The sequence below is a fragment of the Equus asinus genome, chromosome 2 (assembly GCF_041296235.1).
Source record: "Equus asinus isolate D_3611 breed Donkey chromosome 2, EquAss-T2T_v2, whole genome shotgun sequence".
NCBI classification, from domain to species: domain Eukaryota; kingdom Metazoa; phylum Chordata; class Mammalia; order Perissodactyla; family Equidae; genus Equus; species Equus asinus.
Genome location: NC_091791.1, coordinates 24297116 through 24320100, shown reverse-complemented (window position 1 = coordinate 24320100; position 22985 = coordinate 24297116). Strand labels below are relative to the sequence as shown.

At 38.9% G+C, this 22985-nt stretch overlaps 1 long non-coding RNA gene across 1 annotated transcript; it reads left to right on the top strand.

Moving 5' to 3' along the window:
* Positions 1-1418: 1418 nt before the first annotated feature.
* On the top strand, positions 1419-9722 carry LOC123278435 (uncharacterized). Its single transcript, XR_006515810.2, has 3 exons — positions 1419-1686; positions 4816-4871; positions 8975-9722. It is a non-coding gene; the product is annotated as an uncharacterized lncRNA (long non-coding RNA).
* Positions 9723-22985: the final 13263 nt, after the last annotated feature.

Here is a 22985-nt window from a genome sequence, read left to right as displayed (position 1 = left end):
GCTTTATGTAATTTCCTGGAAGACTTCTGGAATGATGTTGTAATGGAGTAGTTTATGGGTATTAAGAGGCAGAAATGGGTTTCTTCAACACACAAGTAATTCAAAAGGAGCAATATCAAACTAATCATATTCCATTTTTTGTAGAGTTGAAAGATAGCTAAGTTAGACATGGATGTACATATAGTGTAGCTGGATTGTGGTAAAGCATTCGAAAATCCTTTCCTGATACCTATATGTAAAGTACAAAAATGAGAATGAGTTTGAAACTAGCAAAATTTGGTGGATCCGTAATTGATTGAAGCACCATGCCCAAAGAGTAGCAACTAATGAATCAATTCCCTACAGGGCTTGGTCCCCAGCCTATCTTGATCAATATTTTTTTTTAAAGAAGATTTTATTTTTCCTTTTTCTCCCAAAGCACCCCTGTACATAGTTTTGTATTTTTCAGTTGTGGGTCCTTCTAGTTGTGGCATGTGGGATGCCATCTCAGCAGAGCTTGATGAGCGGTGCCATGTCAGCGCCCAGGATTCGAACCAGCGAAACCCTAGGCCACCGAAGCAGAGCTCGCGAACTTAACCACCCGGCCATAGGGCCGGCCCTGTCAATCAATATTTTTGTCGGTGACATTGCTGAACGTGTTAGAGGCCATATTTATCAAATTTGTAGTAACACAAATCTGAGAGTGTTGTGAATACAATATATGAAAGAATCATGATCTTAAATTAACTAGTGGGGATTATAAAGAAAAGATAAGTATTCATAGATTCATAGTTTATTAGAGTTGGAGAAAATTTTAGTCAAAATTTTCATTTTGTAGGCAGGGAAACTAGGGCACAGGAGAATAACTTTGTGTAGTTCACACATGGGTTTACAGGAAGACAATAAACGTATGGGTTCACAAGAAGATAAACATGAAGGGCTGATTCTTACAAACGAACAAACAAAAAACATGGCTAATTGTCTCAAGCAATTATTTAAACTTCAATAAATTGTAGCACCAGCAAATATAGCAGAAACACATAAAATAAAAATCAAAAAGACCCACTGCCATACCATGCTGCATGAATAAAGCTGTAGTTATTGACGATGAAATGGTACCCAGCCCCAGATTTCTTCCCGTTACTGTCAGGACATGTAAAAAGTATAATATATTATTTATAGATACTAAAAAGAGAAATCAGTTTCTCTTTGTGCTGAGGTTTTGTCTCTGAAAAATGAACCACATGGGACTGACTAAACATATAAAGAATACCTTTATAAGGTAAACAGATGTGCTAGGGAAAGAAGAATAAGAAAACCTCACTGTTAGTAATGCTTATTATAGAAATGACAACACACTGTGCAATTTTGGGTTCCTGACTAATGTCAATGAAGCTTTGCACTGGCATAAGAACTTGCTGTTACTTCCAAATAAAGTCAGATCAGAAGAGGGTGTTAATTTGCTTCAATGTGTGTCACACTGCTCTGAAATGCAAAAAATAAAAAGTCATATATTATCATCATAAGGAAAAAGAAAGCATTGATGATAGCCTCACTCAGTGGAAGGGACTGATGCTTTTATTTCTGTCTCAGAGAATCTCAAACCAAAGAAAACTCAATTTGTGAACCCACGAAGGTTGGAAAAGAAAGCTCCCTTTGCCAGTTCACAAGACTAGGATTGGAAGGAACTGAACATTGAGGAAAATGGTGAGTATATCTACTGATATAATTAAATATTTATTACAATTGCATGGGCATCAAACTTATGAAATTAATTAAATTACTCATTTATTTCTTCCTGTCCTCATTCCACAAATGTCAGTGAATGTTTACAACACGTCAGGAACAGTGAGAAGTGGTGGAGAAAAAGATTAATGAAATTCAGCCCTCACACCCAAAGATTTACAGGTTTCTATGAGACACGTAAGTCTCCAACGAAATTTTGCAAGGAAGCATAATATTTCCTAGAAGAATCAAATCTGTTATGTAAATGGTGATCTAATGCAGGGAGGAATAAACAGATTAGTGAAGAAAAGAAAGGATTTAGTAAGGGAAAGTCAGCATAAAACCGGCCATTAATAATCTCAGAAACTTGTTCTGAGTTTTATAGAAATCTCTGCTTAGAACAAAGGAGCTGAGTTGACATTTGTCATGATACTGGGGTATTAGTTGTTAACCTTACCTGAGTTTCTGTTAGGTGGAACCATAGCCAAAAAATACAGAAATACCCAGGTCTGATCCCAGAATGCATCTCCTTCCCTAATTTTCTCAAGACAGCTATATAAACAAGAAACAGTGGTATCACAAAATAGAAGAGCAATGTATTAGGATACCCAAATTCCAAGTCTAGCTCCAACCCTACATAATAGGTCTCATTCAACTGAAACGTAAATCTCAAATATTGCTGTCACTCCATCTAAACACTTGGGTGGACAACCACAGAAGAAGAGACAAGGAAACGAAGGACAGATCCATACCTGGGGTGGGTCCTCTTAGCACTTAGGCCATGGAATACAGAGCCTGAGAGAATCAACTATACCTATACACAGTAATCACAGCCATGCAAAAATCTGACCAATTCATAGACACTCCTCCTTGATTGGTCTAGGTGAAGAATGAGGACACGTGAAACTAGAGGAGATATTTCTGGCAACTCTTCCCTCAAGGAGAACATTGACCAAGAGAAGGATGGCACTCTACCCAAGTTGTTTGTTGAGAATGCAACTTGGAAATACACTCCACTAACCCTTTGTCCTACAATGTACTTGCATATTACAGTCTACAGAGTGGAAATATAAAAAATTCCCCATCCGTTTTTATATTTCTGATCATCTAGAACAGCATCCTGTAAAACAGTATTTTGTATTCTTTTGCCAATTATAGAATAGACTTTTTATTTGAATGTCACTCAACATAGGCATCTGCTTTTAACAAGCTTTCCAGGGGCTGGCCCAGGGGCGTAGTGGTTAAATTTGCACACTCCACTTCAGTGGCCCAAGGTTCGCAGGTTTGGATCCCGGGCCCAGACCTCACACTGCTCCTCAAGCTGTGCTGTGGTGGTGTTTCCTAGACAAAACAGAGGAAGGTTGACACAGATGTTACCTCAGGGCCAATCTTCCTCACCAAGAACAAAAAATCCAATAAAGGTATTAATAAAACAAAAAATAACAACCTCTACCAAGTACCATCATGATATGCCATAAAGTAAATAATTTTAAAACGAAAAAATGTAGGAAAGAGAAATAGTAGATTAAAGAACACCTTTGCAAAATTAATGATAATAGCATTAAGAATTGACAATATTCTCACTTTGCTGTAGACCAGGGAAAGTAGCACCATAGATCTGCAATGGGCCAAGGATGGGTAACTGGGGAAAATTGCTCTATAAATGTCATATTTTCCTACTCATAATCATACTGTCTAGAACAAGCATCTTAAGAATACTGGAAATTGCTTTATCCTAATGTGTTGGACATAGGAGACCTTAGTACCCCGTCCTTTCTTTGACAGAGGGAACTGTTCATTAAAGGTCACTATTTTCACTCAAATTGTGTATATTTGAAACAGTTGTTGAATTGATAGATTCACCTCACCTCATACAAATCTTTTGAATCTCTTCAAACCTTAACTTCCCAGTCGTCAATGTGAGTGACCTGGTTGGCTGGCAAGGACATTGACTTAGTGTCTGAGGAAGATTTGTGAGAGTGGACCTGCCTTCAGAGCCCCTTGAACCATTTCAGTCATTAGAGATTATTTTGTTTTTGTCAATGTTGAAATGTTTGCCATGGTAAGAGAATGGTGAGTGTCACATTAGCTACAAAATTAGGCGGTTTGCCCAGGATTATGAAGCTCAAAACAGTCTTCAAGTCAGAAAAAGAAAGTTTTATGTTGTAAGTATATGGCACAGAGTTGTCAAATTAAGAATAATTTCTGGGGAAAAAAAGGAAAGAAAAAGTTGCTTTAACAAAGATTTATAGCAAATTGCATAATTCAAAGTGAGGCTCTCAAGATCCACTGTTCCCAGTGAGAGTATTAGCTGAATTAGTTTTCTAGTGAGAGCATCAGTTGGGAATTCACTTCATCAGCATGACTTTACGTGTAATTAAAACAAGACAGCTTATGAACAAGCACTTTAAGAAAGGGACTGGTGCTCTTTGGCTGCATTGAGGCCCTCTATCGGGAAGGAATTGCCTACGTCCATCCAGTCTTGAGGCATTGGAAGGCTGGTATTCACGCAGAATTCTGCAGAAAGAGTAGATCTTATTTCATAAATATTCCTCTCTTAAAAAATATAGGAGTGCCCCCAGAGAAGTTCCTGTCACACGTCATTCTCTTCAAGTTAAGTTCTAAATATATTTGCTATCTGCAAAAAGGGACTAACTGGATTTTAGCCATTGAGCAGGACATTATGGCCGTAGTTACACAACAGTGACTTGGGTAAAAAAGAGTCAACTAAGTCTCATATGGATTTCAAACTTGAAATTACTGTCCATCACTTAAAAGTCAAATAAGGCTTGATTCAGTTATACACTATTCGTCCCATCTTTCATGCTCAGTGTGTGTGTGTTAATGAGCCTTTTCTTATGATAGACCTTCTGTATCCTTTGCCACATTTTTTAATGTACAAGGGGATCCTAGAATCTGTTAAGGTCTAAATATCTACCTTGTATGACTAGAAATTGTTATCCTAGTTCCACATTTATGTGGCATCTTTTGTTTCCCTCAAAAATCACATTTACTATTTCATTTCAATCTTCTAGAGTCGTTAACTAGTAAACATTACCCACATACCTTGTACTCAAAAAACTTAAACAACTTGTCCTCAATACTCAACAGAAAACTCGCTGGAACCTCTGAGGCAGAGATGAAGAGACCATACTTCTCTTCTGCAGGTAAGGCCTTTTCAAGCATACATAGCGCCTCCACAATTAGTACTGCTCCTTTCACACACATCCTACACGCCTCATAGAGTGAGCTGCTTTTCATGCATCATTCCACTCCATCTTAAACATCAGCGTAGACTCTTTGAGTCCCTGATACAGGTTATACCATATTTGACTTGAAGGAGTAAGGAACAACATCAATTTTGCCAAGATATATCTTTATAATGCTGGTAGACAAGTAGCTATTTAACTGCTAGAAAATTGCAAAAAGGGAACTCTGTCTTAGTTAGGACCCCAAACTTCCTTTGAAAGAGTCCAGAAGAAAACTGTCCCATTGGGAAGTATTGATGTCATAGGTAGGCAACATGGCAGCGCTGCCCCGAGTTATGTTCTATCAGAAGTGGGATAGAGACCCAGACTCAAGGGATTCTATTTGAGTGAAGGAAGAATGACACAAAAGAATGTAAACTACACAATTCTATGAATCTACAGTTAAAAAAACAAGTAAACTAATCTTTGGTGCCAGAAGTCAGGATAGGGTTGCCTTTGGAGGAAAGCTAGAAGATGATGATTAGGAGAGGCTCCTAGAATGCCAATAACGTTCTGTCTCTTGATCTGTATAGTGGTGACATGGTGTGCTCATCTTGTAAACCTTACACTTATAATTTATAAACTTTTTTGTGCAGGTTAGATTTCATTTTAAAATGTTAAGAAATATACACAAATCCCTAAGCCTACTTCTAAACAACTAAATCAGAATCTCTAGAGATGCAGTCCAAGCATTGGTATTTTTTCAAAGCTCAGAGTGCTGGCTATGCTTCATTTGCTTCCCCTCTCTGTCATTCTCTCATTTGTACTATGGGAGGCTGACAACTGAGAAACACATCACCTCATCTCTCTTGCCCTCCACCCTCCCACTAGATTTGGCCAATGGGGGATAGGGGAGAGAGGTTTGGAGGAGAAGAAAAGGATGTTGTCACATTTGCTCCTCCCCCCATGCTCTGTCCCTGCCTGTGATTCTAAGTGTGGCAGCGTTTCCTCTGGTGGCCACTGCCATGGCAATGACTCTCTGGGCTGAGATTGCACTGTGTCCTTCTTTTGTCTCTTTTCTCTGGAGTAGTAATGGCATCTGAGGAGTCTACCTCAGTTAAAAACCTATGTGTAATTTTCCGGGCTTTCCTGTAGGCCGTTACAAAGGCTTTATCTGAGCCGTCTCACGGGGGGAAGGAAGCAGCCCGCCTCACACTAGCCTTAGTGCACAGCCAATGCATTGCAGACTCTGAAGGGAGCTGCAGTCAGGGACTCAGGCCCCTCTGGCCAGACATGCTCTTACGCATTTGCATTCTTAACCTGGCACCTTCCTTCCTAGGTCTCGTTATCTGAGGCCTTGGGCAAAGGTTTTCTTCAGCTGTCACTGCCAAGACCTCTTTATCAGAAGAGGACAGGGAAACATTGAGACACTTTTCCCCACTCTATCTCAACACCCAACACTTTTTCACTCCTAGCCCTTCCCTCTCCCAACCTTCTCTCCACTGCTCCTGACTCGGGGTCCATAAACCTTCCAGAGCCTTTCATTCAGGGCTCCCTCAACAATGACCCTGCCCCCACATCTATGCTGATCCATCTGACCCCTGACCCTGACCACTGTGCCATTCTATGGGAACAAATGGAACAGTGGGAGTCTATGCTCCTTCCTCCCTCTGGTTTTAGACTCTTGTCATCACAGTAAGTGATTAAATGCTTTCATTTTTAGCTGATTGCTTTAATTGGCTACTCCAACACCTAGCAGGCTCAGCTCTGCCTCTCCCAGCTGAGCAGAGCTCCTGACAGCGTCTTGCTGCTAATAGTGCTGGATGCCTCGCCATCTTTTGGTGGTTCCCATAACCCTGCCCATATTTCTTTAAATAGTAACTTTATTCAAATTCTCTTCAGTTATTCCAATTGAGTATGGCATGTGTCTTGAGAACCTGAATGATATATTACCTAAATAGTTCTAATACGCAGGCAGTGTTGAGCAGTACTGATATAAACCTTATATGCCACTAGAAGGAATAGCACTTGACCTTTGTATTAGTTTCCCAAGTCTACCATAACAAAGTATCACAAACTGGTTGGTGTAAATAACAAGAATTTACTGTATCACAGTTCTGGAGCTAGAAGTCCAAAATCAAGATTTCGGCAGGGCCATGTTGCCTCTGAAGGTGCTAGCGAAAAATCTAATCCAGGCCTGTCTCCTAGCTTCTGATCACTTCTTGGCTTGTGGCAGCATAACTCCAATTTTCACATGACGTCTCACTGTGTGTGTGCCTGTGTCCAAATTTTTCCTTCTTACAAGGACACCAGACTCATTGGATTAGAGGCTCATCCTACTCCAGTGTGACTTCATCTAAACTAATCAGATCTGCAGTGACACTATTTCCAAATAAGGTCATATTCTGAGGTACTGGGGGTTAGGACTTCAACATATATATTCTGAGGGAACACAATTCAATCCACAACAGCCTTGAAGGGGAGTTATTTCATAATCAACTTCTGTTCCTTTGTTGTTGTTGCTGTTGCCATTTTATGTTTCTTCCTTTGGGAAAATGATCTTAGATGTGGTTCAGGTGATGCTGTTGCCCCTCGCTGGCTCCAGCTAGAATATATGACCCAAATTAGTTAATCAGAATACTCTATCTAATGGACCATATTGATCATTAATTCAGGGATGTGCAAGTGACCCAGGAGAGGCCAGTGAGAGTAATCCCTCTGGCCCTAAGACTGAAACTATCAAAACAAAGGTCCACGAGAAATATGTAAGCCTGGAGCTGCCAGTGCCCCCTCTTTACATATGAAAAACCTACCTTATAAAGGAAGCAACTTTGAGGAGAACAAACCCAAGGGCTGTAGAGAAACGGCGCTGTGACGATAATATTTGAACTCTAGTAGAATGAGCTGAACCTTTTGACTTCCCAGGCACAGGAGCCAATAAAAATCTTCTTGGTTTAAACTAATTTGAGTTGAGTTCCTGACACGTGCAAGCAGCATAGTACTGATATATGCACCCAGTATGAAACAAATGGGTCTGGATTTTAGGGCACTGTTTCTCAGGCTTTAGTGTCAGAATCACCTGGAAGGCTTCATAAAACATAAACTCCTGGCCATCAGAGTTTCTAATTCAGTAGATTTAGGGTGCATCTTGAGAGTTTCATTTCTAACATGTTCACAGGTGATCCTAAAGCACCTGATGCTGCTTCTCTGGGAACTGTGCTTTAAGAACTACTGTTTCAGCTCATTTAAGTGGCAGTTTGGTGGGTAGAATAATTCTACCCAGCAGAACTGAGAATTACATTACTTTTACTGTTCTTATCAGTTTTAAAAATTACAACTGATTCAATGAGAATCTGGCGTCTTAGAAGTGTTTCTCTTTTTCAATGATGTCCAAAATAAAACCAGGTCCCAAGCTCCCGGGCTTCATCTAATTTCCATTCAAATGACTAGATCTGTGGGGTTTTTTTCTCAACATGAGAAATCATTCGCACACCTATTTCAGAGTAGTACTTCATCGCTACTAGACTGATGAAATTTTCCATGGCAGAGCTCAAGCTGCAACAAATCCCTCGAGGCTGAAGGAATTTATTATTACCTGGCATCAACAACTGCCAAAAAATGTAATCACATGCTGCCGGCTCATGTATGATGGATCAGTTTTGACACCAGGCTCTCACCTATGACCTCCCTAACTTGAAATCATTCCTACAGAGATATTAAGCTGGATGGCAACCTCCCTTGAACCTTAATAAGTTCAAAGTGTTTGGTCAATCAGTGAATGCGTTTCTGGATTCAAAGGGTACAGGCTGTCAGGGAAGACAGAGGAGAGAATGTAAATGGCCAACACTCCAAATCTCACAGCCACAACGCTCAATGGCATAATCTAAATGGTCTAAGGTCCGGGGGCATAATCCTGGCCTAGGATTCCAGAGAACTGGGTTTCAGTAATGGTTTTGGCAATACTGGGATGAATTACCTTGGAGAGTTATCTAACTTCTCTCAGCTAATCTAAAAAGACAATAAATCAAACTACTTGATTTCTAAATTTTCTTTTATCTTTTTTTTCTTCTGCCTATGTATAGTTGGGATTCCAACTGCAGAGGTGATATTCTGACTTGGACTCCTATCAGTTAAAAGGAAAGCAGGATGAGAGCATTCAGAGAAAACCAAACCAGCTTTGGATTCAGATACAACTGACTGTGAATCCTGGCTTTGCCACACCATGGCTGTGTAACCCTAGATAGATTTACTAAATCGCTCTGAGTCATAAATTTCTCATCAGTGAAATGGAAGTAAAAATACTTACCTTGAGGGTTCTTGTGAGGATTAGAGATAATATATGCAAAGCACTATGCACCAGTTCTCAATCAAGGGTGGAATAAATCACTTGGTATCTTAAAGAATTTCTAGAAGTAGAAGCTTCTGCACGTGGAACAGATGAAAGTAACAAGTAAAGATAAAATCCAGCAGCATCAGGCCCAGCCCAGCAGAGTTCTATCTCAGTGCTCTTTCTTTGCTCCCAATGAAACATCGGATGTGTGCTGGGTTTTGACCCACATTGCTTTCTATCTTCTGTTTCTGCATTGCGCTGAATTACTCCTACTTTTCAGCTCTGGCTTCACCTTGGCTTTATTCCTACTTCCTTGTTATGGCTTTCACCTGGCTCTATGCTATTGTCTCCAGCTTTGGACTTGTTCAAATGAGTATTTTGACACCTGCTTGTGGCTTATGATGCCGTTGCTATATCCCTGGATTCTGCCTCTGCCTTCATTCTAGTATGTGTATACTGAGAAGGGTTTATGTAACCAGCATTCCTAATAAAAATGAACTAAAATGAAACACTGTTTGCAGCTGACTGATTCCTCGGTACCGCTATGAATGTGAAAGAGCAAAAGTGCTGCTATGACAGCAGCAACAGATAACGAAAATAATCAGAAAAATCATAGACTGACAGAAAGGGAGCTTTAAAGGCAAAGGCAAAGGCACTGGTAGCAACACAGGACAGCACTGTGGGCAGTTCTCCATTTCTAAATTTAATGGTGACAGACAGAGACATAGATCTCAGGGGAAACGATTATCTCCTACAATAAACAACAAGAGACTGGCATTCCACACCCTGGTAACCAAACAAGGAGAGGTTCTGCAAAATAACTCTAAAGCTGGTAAGACTGTGAACATCTGAATATAGCAGCCACTCTGGAATCACCAAACCTAATGTTGCATTTCTGATAGCTATAAACAAATTAGATTGATTCAGCAGGGCAGTCTAAATGTCGGAGCCACACCTAAATTGGCCTACAGGTACGAGGATGATCTTAATCATGTATGACAAGACTTGCATTACAAAATAATTTCAATTACTGGACACGTTATAAAGCCACTTTGCAGCTGTTAGAAAAATTTACAAATAGATCTTAAATACATCTAACGCAAAACAGGCTTTAACCTTCCTGTTCCAATTCTAATTTCACTCTAACCTGTGGAAACAAGCTGGGGAACAGATCCAGGGACAAGGAAAGGAGGAGCCGAGGGAAACTGGGATGAAATGAGCAAAGCAAGCCTTCTTCCAACTTAGAAAATACTTCCTTACCAGAATGGCATCATGGACCCAAATGAAGATGCTGTATTATATATGTTATTTAAAATGGCACCAAAATCCTGGCTCAACTTAAAAACTTCACTATATGAACAACTAGAAAATTCCTTAGAGACCCCTCCAGAGAATTCTCATCAGACTCCTGAGATTGGTTCTGGAGGCTCTCTATGAACTGGCTCCACTGTGCCTGTGCAACCTTCAAAGGCACAAGCTCTGCAGTAACACATGTGGCACATTTTACTTGTCACTCTACCACCTGTAAACTGGGTAATTGGGGCAAGTTACATAACTGCACAAACCCTCAATTTTCTGGAGCATAAACTGGAAATAAGACCTTCTAATGTACGCTTGTTTTGAGATTTGACAAAACCACATTCTTCAAATGACAAACTTGGCACTTTATGATAAGAATAGCTCATATTATTAAAAGACATCCTCTGCTCCATTGGCTTCATGGTTCTCCAAAGTACCAAGCTTTTGCTGTTTTCCCTCACTAAAAATAGTCTCTTGAACCTTTTCCAACTATACATAGCCTACCTAACTCTTAAGATCTAATTCAATTCTCCAATCCTCTATGGATCCTTCTCTTAACACCCCAAACCATATTCATCTATCCCTTTTCTGAACCATCAAATTCAACAGTACCTCTCATTTGGACAACTATATAAAGCTGTTTCCCCAACTCAACTGCTTCACATAGCAATCCTATTTTCCCAACCAGAAACAAAAGTTTGGGATGACAAGACCTGGTTTTCAAACTTTCTTTTTTTAAAAAAATTTGTTTTTTGGTTTTTTAGGAAGATTAACCCTGAGCTAACTGCTGCCAATCCTTCTCTTTTTGCTGAGGAAGACTGGCCCTGAGCTAACATCCATGCTCATCTTCCTCTACTTTATATGTGGGACGCCCTGCATGGCATGGCTTGCCAAGCGGTGGCATGTCCACACCCAGGATCCAAACCGGCAAACCCCAGGCCACTGAAGCGGAACGTGTGAACTTAACCACTGCACCACCAGGCCAGCCCCTCAAACCTCTTTATTACTCCTTTCATGAACTAATATCATAACATCCACAGAGTAGTATAAAAAAATCATTCTCAGAAATTTATCCATATTTGATAAGTATTTTCTCTATGCTCAGTGCTCTCAAAAATATACTGTGACATGGTACTACCACAAATACAACTTGGAAATCAATACAAGTTAACATATATTGTGGCATCAAAATGAGCAAGACATTAAATGTTTTCCTTGAGCCTAATTTACAAGGGAAGGCAGAGAGGATGACAACAAAAATATCAGGGACCAGGAAAATGAACCTTAAATTGAGTATTTCAGGAGATGCACTTTTGACACCAGATAACAGAAACCATGACTCAAAATGGAAACTTACTAGTTCCCATAAGGAAGAGGGCCAGGATTGGGGCCAGCTAGATACCATGACCTGAGCTCTCTGTCCACTGAGCCTGTTCAGCTGCACTCTCACTCTCTTTGGGGTAGCAATACGTCACAGCAGATCTAGGACCCCATTCTGTCATTACAAAGACAAGAAAAACAAAAAAGAGTGCTTTTCTTCCAGCAATCCCACTAAAAGTCCCATTTCATTTTATTGACTCTGATTATCTGGCTACACTGAACTAATTACTACAGCATGTGATTTTCCGATTGGCCAGACTAGGAAACATACACACTCTTCAAGCTGGTGACTTAGCCAACTCCACAGATAACCTGTAACCTGAAAGTGGGAAGCTGGGGTGGTTGCCCAGGGGAAAGCTGAAACCTGTTGTCAGAAGAAGAGTGAACAGCTGCTGGGCAACATAAACAGCACATGTCTGATACAGGTAGAAAATGGCAAGATGGTTGATACTTAAAACTACAGATATGGAAATGATCTAATTCTCCCACCTCATACACATTTTTAAAATTAATCCCTGAAGGAAACAGCCATGAGTACATTGTGTAAAATAAAGAACAAGTCTTTGGAGGATCACAGTTCTCTGTCTGAGTTTCCCATTACACGGCTTGTTGACTTCCCTGATCATTCAGCGGTATGACTGGAATTCCCAAAGTCCATCTACCTGGGCTACTATTAGGGCCAGACATGAGATAAAAGGACAAAGAACCAGTCTGGTTCCAATCTCTCTACAAAGAACATACCTGAGAGTTTTGGAAGTTCATGGACAGTAAAAAATAAAGATAATCTTCCAGTAGAAATAATTTCCTTTTTAATAAGATGTAAAAGCAGGATCCTAAGAACTATAATCATTATGGATCCTCATCCCCACTCCATTTTCTCAAAAGGCAGATTTATTCCATTTTAGTTAATTACATGCTGCCTCCAAAAAAATTCAATTTAGGGTTCAATTTCATTCTTGCTTTATTTTCAGTTGCACTTCTGCATTGTGTCTTAATTACTATAATTCAGATCAAATTAGATGTTGCTCTTTATGTTGCTCTTTATTTCTTTAAAAAACCAAAATAAACAAATTTGTGCCCTACAAAATATCATTGACATTGTGCAAAAGCCACAACAACAAATATTTATTGAGCACATACCATAAAACAGATATGGCTTCAGTCTTACAACATAAATGCCCTGCAGATGACAAAAATAGGACAACATGATAGAGAGGGACTGGATGGTCAAAGGAGACTTTTTTCAGAAGGCAATAGTACTGTTGAAATTTGAAGGACAAGAAAGGTAGCCAAGCATGAATAAAGCGGAAGAGTGTTCCAGAACACCTAGTACAAAGACCTGCTATGGAATGAATATTTGTGCCCTCCCAAAATTCCTATGTTGAAGCCATAATTCCCAATGTGATGGTATTCAGAGGTGGGATCTTTGGGAAACAACTAGGTCACGGGCCTCTTGTGAGTGGGATTAGTGCCCCTATAAGAAGAGGCCAGAGAGTTAGCTAGCTCTCTTTCCACCATGCAAGGATACAACAGGAAGTTGACTGTCTGCAAACTATGATGTGGGCTCTCACCAGACACCATATCTCCCATCGCCTTGATCTTGGACTTTCCAGCCTCCAGAACTATGAGAAATAAATGTTTTTTGCTTAAGCTACCCTGTCTCTGGTATTTTGTTATAGCAGCTGGAACTAAGACAGACTCTGAAATGCGAGCAAGGTTGTTGTGTTGAGAACAGAAAGAAGCCATTCTATGTGTGTGCAAGTGTGTGTACCTGTGTAGTTGTTTTGTTTTTTCTTGGTTACAATAAATTTGGGAAGACTGGTATCAAATGAGTTCAGAGACTAGTCAGAGGCCTAGTCATGTAGAACTTTGTAAATCAGAGTAAGGGGTTAGATTAAAATTCAAAGTTCCACTAGAGGGTTTTATTTTCAGTACGGGTAGTCAAGTTATCTGTAAGTTAAAAAAAATAATAATAACATGAAAGCTATATAGACAAAGGAAAGAAAAAAATTGAAAGCTACGCATTTACTCAAAGAAGTCTAAGCAAGATAAGATGCTGATTTGGATGAGAGCAGTAGCAGCAGAGAGACATGGTCAGCCTTGTCTAGGAGCATGAACACATTTAACCATCGTAAGACAAGGACAAGCAGAATGAGTAGAAATGCAGGTGGGTTAGTAAATATGATATTGGAAAGATGAGGAAGTACCTCTTGTTTCTCCCTCAATAAATAATGAGGGAAGTTATCAGCTGAGGGCAAGGAATGGTTGAAATGAAAGAGGTTTGAGGAGAGTCAATAAGACTGTATATAATCGTTTAGAGAGTGGGAAATTATACATAACTGACATGCACAGGAGGCTTGCTGGAGAGTACTATCTCCACATCCGAGATAGGGAATAAACAAAGTAAACGAAATTAATATATGATTGAATATATATCCTCCATCGATCCTTGGCATTTGCCTGTAAGCACCACAAAAAGGCATCTGTTGAAGAAAGTCTATATCAGCCATGAACAACCAAGGGATATTTGATCGATGAAGGACACAAAAGGTGTAAATATTGACCAGGAAGAACCAGAAGATGCTAATAAGGGAACATTGTACACTCAGAGCAGAGAGAAAGGTTGGAAGCTGAATTGTACACACAAAGCAAAGTCTTTCCCCAGTAAGTAATGAACAACATGGAGGACCAAATATTAATATATTGGAGGAGAGCAAAGCCTCCTGGCCAATCAACTGATAGATGACACTTGTACAGCAGTGCACACCTTTTGCAATGTCTGTCTAACCCACAAATTCCCTCCTCTGATATTTTCCCCTGCTCAGCTGAAGGAATAGGCCCCTGCAGCCCATTTGCCCTAATAGCCTTGTCCTCATGGCCATTGCTGATTCACGCAGAGATGGATATCTCATCCAAGTGGGTCAGTCCACTATGCCTTAGTTATTTCAATCAGGATTAATTGCTGTAAACCAGTCTCTGAGGGTCATTTGATCTAGATCTGTAAACTCAGAAGCTGAATAATAAGGGAGAAATGCTGAAAACAGCAGGGATGAAATTGTGTGTCTAGAAAGGGAGACCTTTCTTTAATTCTGCTTTGATTCTTGAGAGCTTTACAACCCCAGGTTTCAGACCTGCCTATGACATGACTCCACTCCTCAAACTGGGAGGAAGTCCCATATCCTTATAACAAAGTCTGTTCTGTGGCCTAAGCATTTTGAGTGGGTTTTTATAATTTATAAACAAAGAGATTCCCAAGGCTTAAGTGAATTCTAAGTATATAAACAATCAAGAATCTCCTGAAAATCATAAGATGGTGTGAGGAAGTACTAGCTCAATGTTCACGGCCACCTGCTTAGTCATAGGACATGAGGAAGAAATTAAGTAGAACTTCAGGTTCTCTCAAAACAGAGACTCTTTCTTCAGTCATACCTAGCTAAGAGATTTCACCAGCTGCTTAACTAGGAAAACTAAAACTGCAGTATCCCTCTGTGTAACATTCAGAGTCACCATATTTAGTCATGCTAATGTAAATTATGTAGTACAGTATATATACTTATTCCAGAGTGTGATTCATTCAGTCTCAATTAATCTTTCTGTTATTTTCATGAAGTTCTAAATTGTCGGTGTCGTGATCCAATGTACACACCAGGATAGATGCAGAGAGGGCTAATGGCCACTCTCAGTTTATTAAACCAGCATTTCAATATATACATTGCTTACAGCTATTAAACATACACAGGTGTTATGGACAATGTAATTAGCAAATGCCAAGAATTCTTAGTGATTTCTCAAGGAGCCCTCCCTCAGCCTCTGTTTTGATATTTTCATGTTATTGCTGTGCTCGTATATTTTTATCTAAGAGCATGCAAGGTCTCCTAGGCAACGGACCCTCCTGCTCCTGATATCGTGTCTCCATCTGTGCCCCTAGGCAACCGTGCCTGCCTTAGGTTGCCTCCCCCTGGAGGTCTTGCCTGTCATTGGCTAACCAGCCTTCTCACCTCTGGGTCACAATTTGTTGGCAAGCCTTTTCCAGTGATTATTAACCCTTCCTACGTCAGGGGTGGCTACATAAATCTAAGATCCCTTCCAGATAATGTTAAAGGTAAATAACTCAATGGAACTAACACACCTTACTTGTCTATTTTAGACATGATGCTTGTGGTCATAGAGGATAAAACAAGATAAGCAGTATATCTTTAAAAAAAATGCTGCTTTAACCAAACTTAACAATCTAGGTTCATAACAAGTTGTATTACAATGAAATATTATGATGAACCTGGCATGTTGGAAGAGACATGAGGGGAAAAAGGACCAAAGTAATTGTCACTGCTACCAAGATCTACTATCAACTGAAACTTGCTCTTTGATGTCAGCATGGATGCCTTGAGGAATGCATAACAATCCGCAGTATTTTCACTACCAGGTTTCCCTTCCCACAGCACGTCAGAACAAAAGACAGGAGAGATTCACGGAAAAACTCCAAAACATAGATCAAAGAAACAGAATCTTTTATTCCAACATTCCCAATACTTTATCTTTTTGGCTTTAGTCCCACTAAGAGTCTGTAAGAACTTTGGAAATTCTGTTAGTCTTTCTTACTTGCAGTTTATTCACCTCTGAGTAGATTTAGCTAGTTGATATCTAGTACTGATTTGTGCTTCTGTAGTATACAATATTAAAATCAATGTAGATTTTCAATTCCCTTAACTCAAAGTTAGCAATAAAAATATTTACTCAGTATCTATTTCAAATGGTTCCTATATATATAAGGTACCAGAGTGAATCTTCCAAGCAAGGATTGGCATTAAACCAAAAGCAGAGAGCTAAACCTGTATTTCTATTTTAACTATTTTAATGCTTTGTATGAGTCAGCAAAGATGGTCTGTTTAATTTAAAAATCTGTACAAGCAAATTAGTAATAAATGTGAAGAGCACTGTATTGATTCAATTCAATTTGACAAACATTTATTGAGTAATTATTTTATGTTGATCACTGCAATAAGTACGGACTGTGATATGGTCCCAGATCTTGAGGTGTTCACAATCTTGAAGGGAGAGAGAGTTTTAGAAGAAAAGTATACTAAGGAAATACAGTTTGTGGTTCAAATAATAAGTCATAATATGATATTATATCATATTTGTTTGTGTTTATGTGTATGGGTATATGCATGTATAATTTCAGTGAAGGTGAAGAATGGGAAGAAGCTATGGGTAACGGGTAATGGGCAGAGGAAGTGGCTATGCCAGCCATGTTAGTCAGATAAGGCTTCTCTGAGGAGCTAGCATTTTTAAAAATACATAAATACAGTGAAGGGGTGAGGCATAGGAAGATGCAGTGGAACAGTGCTCCGGGCAGGAGAACAGCATGCTGCTGAGGTAGAAACAAGCTTGATATGCTCAGGAAACCATGAGATGGTCAGTGTGGCTGAAGCAACGTGAATGGAGAGGAGGGTGAGAGCTGAGGTCAAAGAGGTAAGCTATGGCCAATAAGAGACAGTCTTGTTCAGTCACAGTAAGAATTTTATTCTGAAAGTGATGGGAGACCATTGAACAGTTCTGAGCAGACAGGTCATACGATCTGATTTATTATTTTTTTAAAATGTCACTCTAGCTGGTGCATGGAGAACTAATGAAAGGAGGGCCAGGGAAGAAACAGGAAGACCAGATCAGAGACCAACACAGCTGGCCAAGTCAGAGAGAATGTCAACTTGGATTAGGGTAGTAACAATACAAGTGTTCAGATTGGGGATATGTTTTGAAAATACAGCTTGTAGAACTTGCTGGTTGGATATGTATGTGAAGAATCAAGGGTGACATATTGATTTTTTTACTTGAATGAGCCATTGAAAAGTGGTGCTTGAAATCTTACCTAAAGGAGAAATTTGTAAGAAAATCGGTGAGGTATGTTTGTCGAGAATGTATCAGAAGTTCTGCTTGGGACATACTACTATCAAGATGCCTACTAGACATTCAACAGAAGATGTCAAAAATGCAATTGGATTTTCACATAGGGAGCTCACGGGGAGGCCAGAGCTAGAAATTAGATTGGGAGTCATCCACAAAAAGCCATGAGACTGAGGGAATCATCTTGGGAATGAATGTAGAATGAAAATATAGAATAATAACTAACAAAGATGAAATGACATCACATATGTAAAGCAGAGCAGTTGAGAGCTCAAAGATGACTTTAGGAGTCTTGGCATAAAGTTATGACCTATGAGGCTTAATAATATTATAAATGATGGAAGATAAACACACACACCTACATAAAAATATACACACCAAAAATTCCCCATGACATCACAAGTACAAAATTGCTATAATCACTTTTTATATTGTCCTTTGCTATCTTTTTTCATGTACCTTTATCTTTTTTCAGAAGGATGATAGTACATGACACAACTTTCTCTTACCCAAGTATATATCATTAGCACATTACAGACAACTGCAAATGTGACCTACGCTGAATGAAAGACACAAGAGGGGAAACATTCAAGAGTATAATATCTATGTGATGGAAAGGACTACAGAAAAGAGATCAATAAATATTTAGTGAAGTAGTGAATGAATAGATGTATTACATATCCAGTCTCCAAGTCAGAAATTATATTTATGGACCACTAAGGGAAAAGATGTCAGAATTGCCCCGAGACTCATTCAAGTTTCTCAGGAGTATTACTGGGATAGTATTTCCTATTTCTTTGGGCAAACATGCCACAAAGTCAGACAAGGATAAGAAGGCTGTGCATTTTCCCACCATGTTCCCCATGACTCACTTCATTTAAATAAAATCATAGAATTTTAATGATCTTCTCCAATATTTTACTGCCAGACATTGAATGTTAAAAAATTAGTTCCTATGTCAACCATCCATAAATGATGAGAATGTCCTTTCTTTGTTTTATTGTTATTTCCAAAAGTATCATTCTATAAAAGGAACAATGAACCAGAAGGACTTAGAAGGAAAGGAGGGGGCTTGCTCATTTGTGTTAATGGTAGTTGCCCTGCTGACAAAATTCTATTTTATCCACCATCTAATTCCATTTCTTTTTCTTATTTCTGTGGAAGAATAGAGCTACAGTTCACAATGGGGTTTTTCTTAGTATAACCAGGTCAGCTCAACAGAATCTCTCTTTACTAATAATGATATAATAGTAGCTGCCATTTAACAAGGATCTAGGTTGTGCTAGGTTTATAGCAGGCTTAATACAGCATTTCATTTAATCCTTATGGCAACCTTATAATGTAGGTTTACACATAAAATATGATATAGACGTGCATGCATACATACACCCAAGTTCATCAAAGTTAAAGGTGGCAAAGCCGATACTTAAACTAAGATCTGTCTGATGCCATAGTTGCAATTTTAAGTTCTACGCTACAAAGAAGTTCCCAGAGCTTTCCTGCAGTGGCCACTGGTACAAACAGTGATAAAGCATGAGATAGATGGATTTCAGAATCAAACAGTCCTTAATTTAAATACCAGATAAACTTTTCTGAGCCTCTCATTGCTCATGTGTAAAAATGGGAATAATAATGTTTCCTTTAGGACTATTATGAGGATTGAGTGAGAAAATGTATGCTAAGTTGCACAGTATTGTATCTGGTATTTCTGGATTCCAATTCCCTTGAAAAATCAGTATTTATATTCCAAGCTCCTAGCCCTGTATCTGTGGAAAAAGCTAAATGTGTATATGTTGAATGAATAGCACGTAGTAGGCAACCCACATAACAGTTGCCTCATTTGCCTTGGGAATCAGCAAAACAGTCTGTAGATTGTTTCTTCATGTTGGATAAAAACAAGAATTAATAAAGGTAAGAGATTTACTGCTTTAACTCTGAAAGTATAGTCTTCTAATTCAGATATTTTGCTTCCTACCCATATCACTGAGTGCTTCCTACAGAGATCACATGTGTCCCAGAACCGTGGAGATCAGCCCATTTTAGGCTGAAGCATTTTCCAGACAGTATATTAACATACTTGGCACATAGCCTCACTGACATTGCTTACGGTAAGTTGCTTTACTAGGGAAAATTAAATGGGACTCTCCTGGGAGCACTATTTTAGACAAAGATATCCTCTGAGCCATGAGGATACTTAGAGAAATTCATAGTGCTGCCACTGACCGATGTTGTTCCATTTTGATAACGGATAATTCTTTCAGGGAATCTAGAGTAGGAAGACTCTTTGTGTGTGTGTGTGTGTGTGTGTGTGTGTGTGTGTAACAGCTGACACAAACCAAAAGAATGAGAGTGAAGAATAGCAATAACAAAATTCAACTGCCCTCCCAATTTGGTGGAACCTCAAATCTGACAACAAAATAGGAGCATCGCAGGGACACTCACTGAGTATAGCCAAATAAACAATAAATCAGGACAATAATGAACACAATGAAAGGGACTTGCCATATACAACATAAATTGGGAAAGTGCTATAGACAGAGGAGATAACACAAAAAGCCAACAAGAGCAGATCAGATAGAGGCAAATATTTTCAGCAGAGACTTAGTCATTTAGATCATGGGAGTCAGACAGACCTGGGTTTGAGCCCAGCTCTTTCATTCACTAGTTGAGTGACTTGGACAAGCAATTTCTGTTCTAAGCCTCAGTTTCCTCATCTATAAAGGGAACAGTAACAGTGCTTATTTTATGGGCTGTTAGAAGGTTTATAGAGAGAATGCAAGCACAATACCTGGAATTTATTAAAAACCCAATAAATGCGGTGGAAGTGCTGGTGGTGTCAGTGCTCAATAAATGTTAGTTGTTTTAATCCCTGGAACATGTAAATGTGAACTTACATAGCAAAAGTCACTTTTCAGTTATGATTAAGCCAAAAATCTTAAGATAGGAGATTATTCGGGATTATCTGAGTGGGCCCAAGGCAATTATAAGAGTCTTTCTAAGTGAAAGAAGTAGGAAGAGTCAGAGAAAAAGATGTGACGATGAAAGCTAGAGTCAGAGAGATGCTACATGAGAAAGACTCGACTGGCTGTTGCTGTTTTTAAAGACAGAAGGGAAGCCACAAGCCAAAGAATGTGAGTGACCTCTAGAAGCTGGAAATGGCAAGGCAACAAACTCTTCTAGAGTTTCCAGAAGAACACAGTCCTATCAACACTTACATTTTAGCCTAGTGAAAACCACATTGTTCTTCTGACCTTCAGAACTGTAAGATAGTAAATTTGTGCTGTTTTTAAGCCACCAAGAATGTGGTAATTTGTTACAGCTGCAATAGAAAACAAATGCAGAACAATCTCAATAACCTGAAAGACAGATAACTATAGAGTGCATCTTGAAGGTCAAAGAGGCTCATTGACCCATTCCTAGACTTCATTCTTAGAACATCTCTTTTCCGGTTACCTTAGTTTTCTTAAATCTTCCCAATGATTATGTATGCCCTCAAGTTTTCAAATCACGCTGAAAACAATGCTCTAAGACACTAATCAGTTGTGTATTCATGGAAAGGTAATAATCCTCTCTAGGTCTCAGTTTCAATTCCTTTACAACGAGGTCAATTAAAAGCACTGATTCTGTAGATTTTTGGGGGAGGAGGATGGGGGACTGAAACTTAAGAATTGTATAGCTTAATATGTCCATTCATTAAAAAAAATTGTTGCCAGAAACATAACTGCTCTTCACTAGACATTTTCTTAAACTCTCAAGAGAAATAATACGGACGTGGTCCCAACCTTCAAGGAGCTTAGTCTTACACACTGCACGTGCTCTGTAAATATTGACCCTAAATGTTGGCATGTAGATGCCTAGTAAGTGCTCATAATGATCACATTTAGTCAGTTCTTATGATGTTAACACACAATAAAAGTGAGTAAATATTTTCCAGCATTGCTGGTAAATATTTGTTTAGCTAACAAAGACATGGTGGGCCCCTCAATACTTTTAAACAGTACTAAGTATCTTATACACATACAAAGATGATATGTAAGTATACAAATATTTTCTCCATAACTATGCATAAATCATCTGACTGACTATTGGAAATTTGCTACAATATGCCCTGTGTCATGTGTCAGTTGATAGTAAATCCTGCTATGGCAGCTATTCTGTGCTTATCTGGTCCATGATTTTGTGAAGTATGAAGATATAATCAATGCACTAACGCTCAAACTAATGAGCTGTAATAGCTTTCACTATATGTCAAATTGACATGGAGCATTTAGCAAATGCAAAGAAGTTTCCAAGCAAAAGGTGGACTGCTTACTTTACTCACTTCTGAATTTTTGCAACATTCACATCTCCCAAGCAACAGCAACATGCATTCCTTAGAAGCTGCCAAATGAAAACAGGAATACAAATAGAGTGGTACACTGCCACTTAAGTAAATCACACCAGCCTTGAAGCCTGGAGAAGATGGCAGAGCAAGTTGAACTTTCTTGAAGACAAGATTAAAGTGCAGTTCAGGGAAAAGTCACTGAAATGAATACTTCATATTCGAAGGCAACATATATTTACAGAAAATGAAATCTTGGTTAAAACATTTTTGAATCATGTCTAAGTGTTCACTATAAACTAGAAAGATTTTGCTTGATTTACTTGGTTCAATTTCTAGGCTTTTCACCCCCTGTGCTAATGGCAAGCTATCAATCATGAAAGCTGTAATCAGATTTTGCAGAAGGCCACTGGCATCATTTTCAATCATTTAAACTTTGCCAGCCTGCCTCCTTTCTTTATGAATCACGGAGATTAATGTGAAAGGATTTTTAAACGCATTTTAGAAAAATTAGTGAGTTATGATTGTTCTTCAATTCACAGCTCACCATTTCACCAGGCATTATGCATAGTCTCTATTGTGGCTTCTAACAGCCTTATCGATCAAAGGAAGAAAAATAGTGAGGGCATCCTATACTTAATACTGGGATGCTCCTTGCGCAGGTGATGCATATATTCAAAATAGAGAGCTTTAGATAAAAATGCTTTTGTGGTTATATCTTCTTTTTCCTGTTATTTTCCTGAATAAATATTTTCCAAAGTAGGCTATGGTTCAAAGAGCAAATGAAAAAAAGTCATATGAATTTTTTGTCTTCAGGCTGGTCACCTTTTGAAATTCTTCATAGCCTCTTCAGGTATAA